The sequence below is a fragment of the Callospermophilus lateralis genome, unplaced genomic scaffold (assembly GCF_048772815.1).
Source record: "Callospermophilus lateralis isolate mCalLat2 unplaced genomic scaffold, mCalLat2.hap1 Scaffold_82, whole genome shotgun sequence".
Taxonomy (NCBI): domain Eukaryota; kingdom Metazoa; phylum Chordata; class Mammalia; order Rodentia; family Sciuridae; genus Callospermophilus; species Callospermophilus lateralis.
Genome location: NW_027516260.1, coordinates 5,931,239 through 5,940,069, shown reverse-complemented (window position 1 = coordinate 5,940,069; position 8,831 = coordinate 5,931,239).

Here is an 8,831-nt window from a genome sequence, read left to right as displayed (position 1 = left end):
TGTCAGCAATGCATTGCTAGGATCAAGTGAGATGAGGAGCAGTTCTCCATTGCATTCCCATTAATCAGTCTTACGTGATCATTTACAGTAGATGCACTAGATGACACTTTATGCTGCACTTCAACCATATTATGCTCTCATTCTTCCAATCCCAGAAAGGAGCAAGAGTTTTACAACAGACCTACTCTCATGGTTCTTCATGTACCTTACCAAAATTTCAAGGAAAAAAAGCAACAGGTTAACAGGGCACTAACAACTCTCACATTTTCTCAAGAAAACTTTTTCACAAATCAAGAATAAGATTAAATTGTTTCTGTACGGTGTGATATTGTTATTATCTAAACTGTTATTGTCAATGTTCACATGTCAATCCCAGCACAACAGAAATCCCCAGAGATCCATGTTGCTGAGGAGACAAAGCACCAGGTCCCCAGAGAAGCCAGGCTGCAGCAACTATGGGCCAAATGACTCAATCTCAGAAATGTGATTCTTCTCTCCATGAGCACTTATTTCACTTTCAAAGGCAATGACATGAACAGAGCAAGGGCTGACAAGATGCCTTTTCAATTAGGGCCTTATGTCAGATCCTGGATGATAGAGTATAGGAAGGAAGATGAGGCCTTGAGTGATCCACCTAAAACCAAGATGGGATTTACAACTTATCATTTATGGATCTGATGAACTGATGTCATTTTTAGCCATCTATTTCATGGGTGACATGCTTATAACTTATGTTTCTGAATAAAGGAACAATAGAATTTTTGTGATGGTAGCCTTGAAAAACTGTCAAAAAGAATGGAGGGACCTGATTGCATGGTACCTGATGTCTCTACTCTCCCTCAGAGTCTTCAAATTGTTTTGAGCCCCCTAAGGAAAGACAGTAGGTCCAGAAGCTGAGGAATCATTTTCACAAATACTTTGGATATTTAAAACCTACTATATATAATTTGTGAGTTTTCCAGTCTATTAACTGCTTACTATGAGTCTGGTGACAAAGTGTAACAGCACAGAGCCATTGTGTCCACTAGTCTGCCGTAGATCTCTATGCAGCCTTGACACCAATAAAGAAATACTCTGCCCAGCAAGGGCATATTCTCAGGAAGGACTCTGTGACCAATACAAGGTCAAGGAAATGACTGGAATCCAACAGCAGTGAAGAAAAGGAGTAGAATTGTTCCTGAGCACCTTAGACACGTAGCTGAGAATTTCCTGTGATGTATGAGGGTGCCTGGGTTGGAGAAATAATTATTACTTAAGCTGATTGTTAAATTTGATTTAGACACTGAATATTAAGGTATTAATTATTAATATTAAGGTTTTAATATTAATTCATTTGTATTCACAAAGTAGCATGACTTGGAGATGTTGGAAAATATTTCATTGAAATGATACCAATAATAAATCAGAAAAAGAATACTTAATGGCTTTGATAAAACTTCATTATAAATCATAAAATGTTGAACCTTGATTCAAGAATATTTGTTAAGTATCTACTATATGTTAGCCTCATGTTGAGACATCTATTATGATTAACATTATTTCAAATAACTCTTGTTTAGGAGATTAATAGCGCTTCTGCTTGTCTACTTTTAGCTAAAACTTACTAAAAAATTTGTGCATTTTAGGTGTGATTATCATGCAAAGTAAATACTGTTATCATGCGCATTTTATAGATGAACAGGTAAACTAAAAAGAGCCAAATATGGTTTCAAACACAAGTCGTTCCTGTCAACATAGTTTTACTGCTTCCTGATATAAGAAAGCAGGGTGTACATTGCAGATTTCTCTAATTAAAAAAATGATATGTATATATTTTGTAAATTCATTTTCAACACTCATTTCTAAAAGAAAATGAGCCATTTCTCACAAAGAAGATTTAAATGACCGTCCTCTAGAGGAAACTTTGAGTGCCCTTTTCTAGATTTCTGCGATCAGAAAAGTGATCTTGATAGAAGTAATCATTACAGCATAAACTTTGCCTATGATTCCTATAACTCTTGCTGCAGATTCTGAATGAAGGAACTCAGATGAAATCCTGAGTTGATATTCTTATGAAGGTCCATAGGTGACTCTAACACACAATCCATCAATCAAGTTTGACTACACTCTACAGGAGAAGGAGCAATGTGGACTAAAAAAAAAAATCCAGCCTCCTAGACTTAATCTTAACTCCACCATTTATGGAGCAGGAAATAGGAGATGAATATTTAAAACCTACCATATATAATTTGACATTTTTTGTATAGAACTGTTTTTTATTATTTATTTTTTAGTTGTAGTTGGATACAATACTTTTATTTTATTTATATGTGGTGCTGAGGATCAAACCAGGGCCTTGCACGTGCTAGGCGAGCACTCTACCACAACTCCATCCCCAATAGAAATGTTTTTATTCAAGTCTTTAGAACCTTTTTGTAGTGTTGCTTCAGTGATTCTCAACAAGGCTTTACAAAGCTCCAAGATAAAGACTTTTTCTTATTTTAGAGCTTTATGGTCATATATAGTAGTTAGGTTGATCCCAACAAACACATATGGAAATCAATTAAAGATTAAAATTATTAATAATTACTGCTATACACACTGTATACTGTTGTTTGAAGACAACTTAAGCCCTTTTCAGTTATTATATTGTATTTTATGTCAGAGAAAAAAGACTATTAGAACTGCATAGATTTATGCATTAATTTTTGAGAGTTAGCATTATAATATTAAGTCATCTTATCCAAAAATATGATAGCTTTTCCATTTGTTTATATTTTGTTTCACATCTCCTAATAATATTTTTACAGTTTTGCTCATATACTGTATCCTGCTTCTTTCTTACCAAATTTATATCAAATTATTTTAGTGTTTGTCTTCTGAATCAAATGTTATTTCTATATTCTTTTCTAAGTAATTTTGCCTGACTAGAGAGAGGCTGGTGATTTCTACAATTTATTTTGCATTCATTCAATGTATCCAATGCTTTTATATGCCTTTTCATGAGAGTTTCTTGGATTTCAAAGAAAACAGGTATATGATCATTATCAAGAGATTTATCTTCTTTTCTGTCATTTATACAAGTTGTTTCATTTATGATTGCTTGAAGCACCAATGTAAATCTGACACCTGATTTTAGTTAAAAAGTTTAATTTTTTCCATTTATAATGGTGTTGGCTGGTCGCTTACCTTTATTATTTAAATAGTTTACTTCTTTCTGTTCCTATTTTGCTAAGAGTTACACTTAGCATTGGTCACTAGATATTTATCTGATTTCCACTCACAGTCTATTGATAATGCTCAGGGGGTTTTATCCTTTAATTTTTAATGTAATCAATATGTAGCTAGGCTTCCTGGTATGGAACTGCTATTTTATTCTTCTAATAAAGCCTGTTTGGTTGTAGTGTATTACTCTTTTTATTCATTCCTCCATTGTATTCTGTAATATGCTATTTAAATATTTGTCATCTATGTCAAGATGACATTGGCCTGTATTTTTAATTGCTGTTGGATTTCTTGTTAGGCTTTCTTATTTGAGTTATTCTGACTTCATAAAATTAACTGAAGAACGTTCAATCTTTCTAACAATAGTTTAAATAATATTGAAATTATCTATTTTTAATAGTTAGATTAAAAATTCAGCTATGAATTCATCTGCCTGCAGTCTTTTTCAATAGTATATCATTAATCATTTCTCCAATCTCTTCTATAAAATTGGTCTATGCAGGTTTTCACTGCTTCTGTGTCAGTTCTGATGAGCATTTTCCTAGGAAAGTGTTCGATTTTTCTGTTTTTTTTTTGTTGTTGTTGTTGTTGTTGTTAATATATTGATACCAAGTCACTACTAGAATTTACTTAGAATTCTATTAATCTCTTTACTCTTTTTATATATTTAATCTTGCCTAATTTAATTTCATTCTTTTTTTCTTAGTAAGCCCACATGGTGTTTATCAATCTTTTTAGAAAACCAATCTTTAAATTTATTATCTTTTTCTACTATCTCATCTACTTTAATAATTTCAGCTTTATCATTATTAATACTTCTTCAAAATTTCTTTTGTTTTGGTGTTGTCATTCTTCCTTGAATTTAAGGTAAGTACTTACTTTCTTTATTTTCACCTTCTTGCATTCATAATTAAAGATCACATATTTTCTTCTGAGTTCAGATTTTGCTCAGCCTCATTGTTTTTATGGTGCCTCCTTGTTTTAAAGTGTCCAATTTTACAACGTTTCTTGACATTTTTATATTTCTTCTTTAATTTCCTCTTTCATACAAGACATAAATCACTGTGTGTTTCTTAATTTCCTGTTAACTCTTTTTGGACTGTGATGACAATGTAACCCATAAACTTTCTAATTCTTTGGATTTGTTAAAGGTTTCTTTCTGGTTAAGCACATAATTCATTTTTGTAAAAGTTTTATGGAACGATTAAATATATTTTGTTTATATGTACATGTCTATTCAATACATAAAATGTTCTATATTTAATTGTTCTGTGATCTGAATGTTTATTTGTACCCTCCCAATATTCCTACATTGAAATCTAATCACCAATATGCTGATGTTTAGAGGTGGAGCCTTTGGAAGATAAGCAGATTATAAGGATAAGACTTAATGAATGGTATTGGTGCTCTTAAAAGAGGGTTGACTTGCCCCTTCCACCATGTAAGACACAGCAAGAAGGCACAATCTGTGAACTAGAAAGAGAGCCCTCACCAGACGTTATATCTGCTGGCACCTTGATCTTGGACTTCCTGCTTTCCAGAACACTAAGAAATAATTTCTATTATTTATAAATTAGTCAGTCTATGGCATTTTGTTATAGTAGTCAGATTGTACTAAAGACAAAATGTAATAAGTTGAATCAAGTTTAATAGTTATATTATTCATTTATAGCATGTCATCTGTATAGTTTTTTGGATTTAATTTTGTTTTCTTTTTTTTTTTTTAAAGAAAGAGTGAGAGAAGGAGATAGAATGAGAATCTTTTAACATTTATTTTTTTTTAGTACTTGGCAGACACAACATCTTTGTTTGTACGTGGTGCTGAGGATCGAACCCAGGCCGCATGCATGCCAGGCGAGCACGCTACCACTTGAGCGACATCCCCAGCCCGTATTTTGTTTTCAATTCTGGGAAATATGCTGAAAAATCAGATTCTTTTTCTTTTGTTTTGTTTTGTTTCTTGTTTTTTGGTGGAGGGAGATAGTGTCATACTTGGAATTGAGCAAATGCTCTACCACTGAGCTACATGCTCAGCCCTCACTTTTTTTTTTAAATAAAATGTCCTCTCATACTCCTAAAAATTTTATATATATTTTGTTTCTTATGTTGTCTACTAAAAACAGCAATTCACAACGTCTGTCCTTATCTTTTTTAGTGTTTTTAATCTTATATTCCACATTCTGTACTATTGTTTCCTCTTCTGATGTCTTTGTATATGTTTGTATTAATTGATTTGTTTTATTCTTCTTTTATTTTCAATCTCTGTATTACTGTTTTAAGTATGCCTTTTGCAAAGCACAATTAAATTTTTTCTTTTATTAACCAAATCTAAGTCTTTCTTAATAAAAGAATTTCATGTTTTGTATAATACCTGATATTCTTGACTTTCTTTTCATACTATTTTGTATTTAATTTACCTAATCATGTTGCCCATGATCAGGTGAATTAAATGTTACTTTTTCCTTATACATGCCTGTTTGATCAGATTTCATTCATTGCCTTTTTTTTTCTCACTTATTTGCAAGCTTTATAGTTTTTTCTTTTTCATAAATGGTTATCCTTTCCCTTGCTCTCCTAATTAGAGAGTATTACTGGACTATCATATTGAAGCAAAGTGTTAAATATTTTTATTGCCAGGTCTTTTATTTCCCTCTTTTCTTCCTTCATTGAGTGTTTTAGAACACTTTTCCTTTCTTCCCTTTTTAACATTTTTTCTCTCCTATCAATTCTACTTCTCTCTTCATCTTTTTTTCTATTTTGAGATTTCTTCTTTAGTCTATTTCTTATTTGATTCAAGTAGGAGGGTTTTTTTTCTTCTCTTTAAAAAAAATTTTAGTGTTAAATTCTGGTTGAATATTATTTGAAATTACAAATAAGCTGAAAATTGCAGCAAAATATAACAAAAATCAAGATTATATAGTGTAGGAAATGTTTCATTTCTTTAAAGATTTTGAATAGTGAATAAAACTAATATATAGTTCAATTAAGCTTAAAGTAAATGTAAAAAATTAAAATCTTTCCTTTACTAAAAATGTATTCATACATGAAATTATTTAAGTTTCCTTTAGGACAATTAAACCACATATTTCACAAAACATCATTTTATGTGTATAGTATAATAAAACATGTAAAATTACCACTACTCAGTGAAAGATTTTCTGATTTTTATGAGCAGTCTGTTCACCTTTAGTTTTAAAATATGAAACTTTCTTACAGCAGTGCCTCTTTTAGTAGGACACTCAGATTTGGGGAAAATATCATAAATATATTTTTGTTCAAAAAATTCTGTTGAAGGAATTATTTCGACTCAGTGTCTTCAGTTATATTGAATATTAAGTTATTTTGTGCTTATCATTCACCAAAATTCTAAAATATTTTTTTCAGATTTTTTACAAACTAGTCTCTGCATTTAATCTCTCTTATAAAATATTCATGTTTTAAGAGCACACTCCACAAAAGAGAAATGAGAAGTAAGATACCACTTGAAGTTCAACACTGAATAACTTTGAATATTTGCATATAAATTACAGAGAGAGCAATTTGAGTTCAAATAGTAAATAAAAATAAAACTCCCCACTATCATTGTACATTTAAATATTAAAATACTGTATGTGAGTTTAAAAATGTTTGAACTTGTGGTATTCACTTGCATATACACATACAAACATTTTGGAATAGAAAATATTCAGAACAACTTGTAATACTTCAATTATTTCACATGTAAACTTATTTTCTAAACAGTTATATCAATGTTATTTTAAAGGAACACATCACATTTTGTTATATTTTGTAAGTTATGTCTACTATAAGTCTAAACACTTTCAAAACATTTTTTAGTCTGTATTACATATAGAATCCTGGAACTGAAAAGTGGAAATTGGGTAAAAAATTAGGAAATATGAATAAAATTTTATTTAGTAAATAATAATATGTCAATGTGTTCACAAACACATCAGGATAATGCTGGGTGTTTATAATAAAAGAAAAACTGTGGGTATAGTAAAAACTCTATAATATTTATAATATTTCTGAAAACTGTTAACAATTCTAAAATAAAACATTTAAAAATCAGATAGCTAGAGGAAAAAATATGTTAAAAAGTTATAATTGAATGTATGTAGTACATATATAGTTTTTCAGTATTAAATTCTCTCCACCTTTTCTCTTGAAAATCTGTACAAATAAGAAAAAATATTAAGTTAGAAATATAACACTAATAAAAAATATGCTAAATAAGTCTCTATTAATGTGAACATTCAGAAAAGAAGATGCTTTTGCCTTTTCTAAGTTTTTTCATGTATCTTAACACATGCATTCACAAGTAAATATTGAAAATTTAATAAATATATAAAACTTTAGGCTTTGTATTAGTTCTTTATTTTTTTTCTTTTTTTTTCTAATAGAGGATTTTTTTTAATTTTTTTCCTTTTATTTTATTTTTTTCATCTTTCATACATTTGATTCAAGTGAGTTATGCACTTCCATTTTACACCAAATACAAATTGCAGAATCACATCAGTTACACATTCACAATGTTTACATAATGCCATATTAGTGACTGTTGTATTCTGTTGCTTTCCTATTCCCTACTATCCCCCCTCCCCTCCCCTCCCATCTTCCCCCTCTACCTCATCTGTTGTTGTTCAGTTCTCTCCCTCCCCCCCCTTTCCCCTCAGAACCTCATATATGTGATTTCGTATAACGATGAGGGTTTCCTTCCGTTTCCATGCAATTTCCCTTCTCTCTCCCTTTCCCTCCCATCACTCATCTCAGTTTAATATTAATCTTTTCCTCATGCTCTTTTCCCCTGCTCAGTTCTTAGTTGTTCTCCTTAAATCAAAGAAGACATTTGGCATTTGTTTTTTAAGGATTGGCTAGCTTCACTTAGCATAATCTGTTCTAATGCCATCCATTTCCATGCAAATTCCATGATTTTGTCATTTTTTAGTGCTGCATAATACTCCATTGTGTATAGATGCCACATGTTTTTTATCCATTCATCTATTGAGGGGCATCTAGGTTGGTTCCACAGTCTAGCTATTGTGAATTGTGCTGCTATGATCATTGATGTGGCAGTATCCCTATAGTATGCTCTTTTAAGGTCCTCAGGGAATAGTCCGAGGAGGGCAATAGCTGGGTCAAATGGTGGTTCCATTCCCAGCTTTCCCAGGAATCTCCATACTGCTTTCCATATTGGCTGCACCATTTTGCAGTCCCACCAGCAATATACAAGTGTACCCTTTTCCCCACATTCTCGCCAGCACTTATTGTTGTTTGACTTCCTAATGGCTGCCAATCTTACTGGAGTGAGATGGTATCTTAGGGTGGTATTGATTTGCATTTCTCTGACTGCTAGAGATGGTGAGCATTTTTTCGTGTACTTATTGATTGACTGTATGTCCTCTTCTGAGAAGTGTCTGTTCAGGTCCTTGGCCCATTTGTTGATTGGGTTATTTGTTATCTTATTGTTTAATTTTTTGAGTTCTTTGTATATTCTGGAAATTAGGGCTCTATCTGAAGTGTGAGGAGTAAAGATTTGTTCCCAGGATGTAGGCTCCCTATTTACCTCTCTTATTGTTTCTCTTGCTGAGAAAAAAACTTTTTAGTTTAAGTAAGTCCCATTTGTT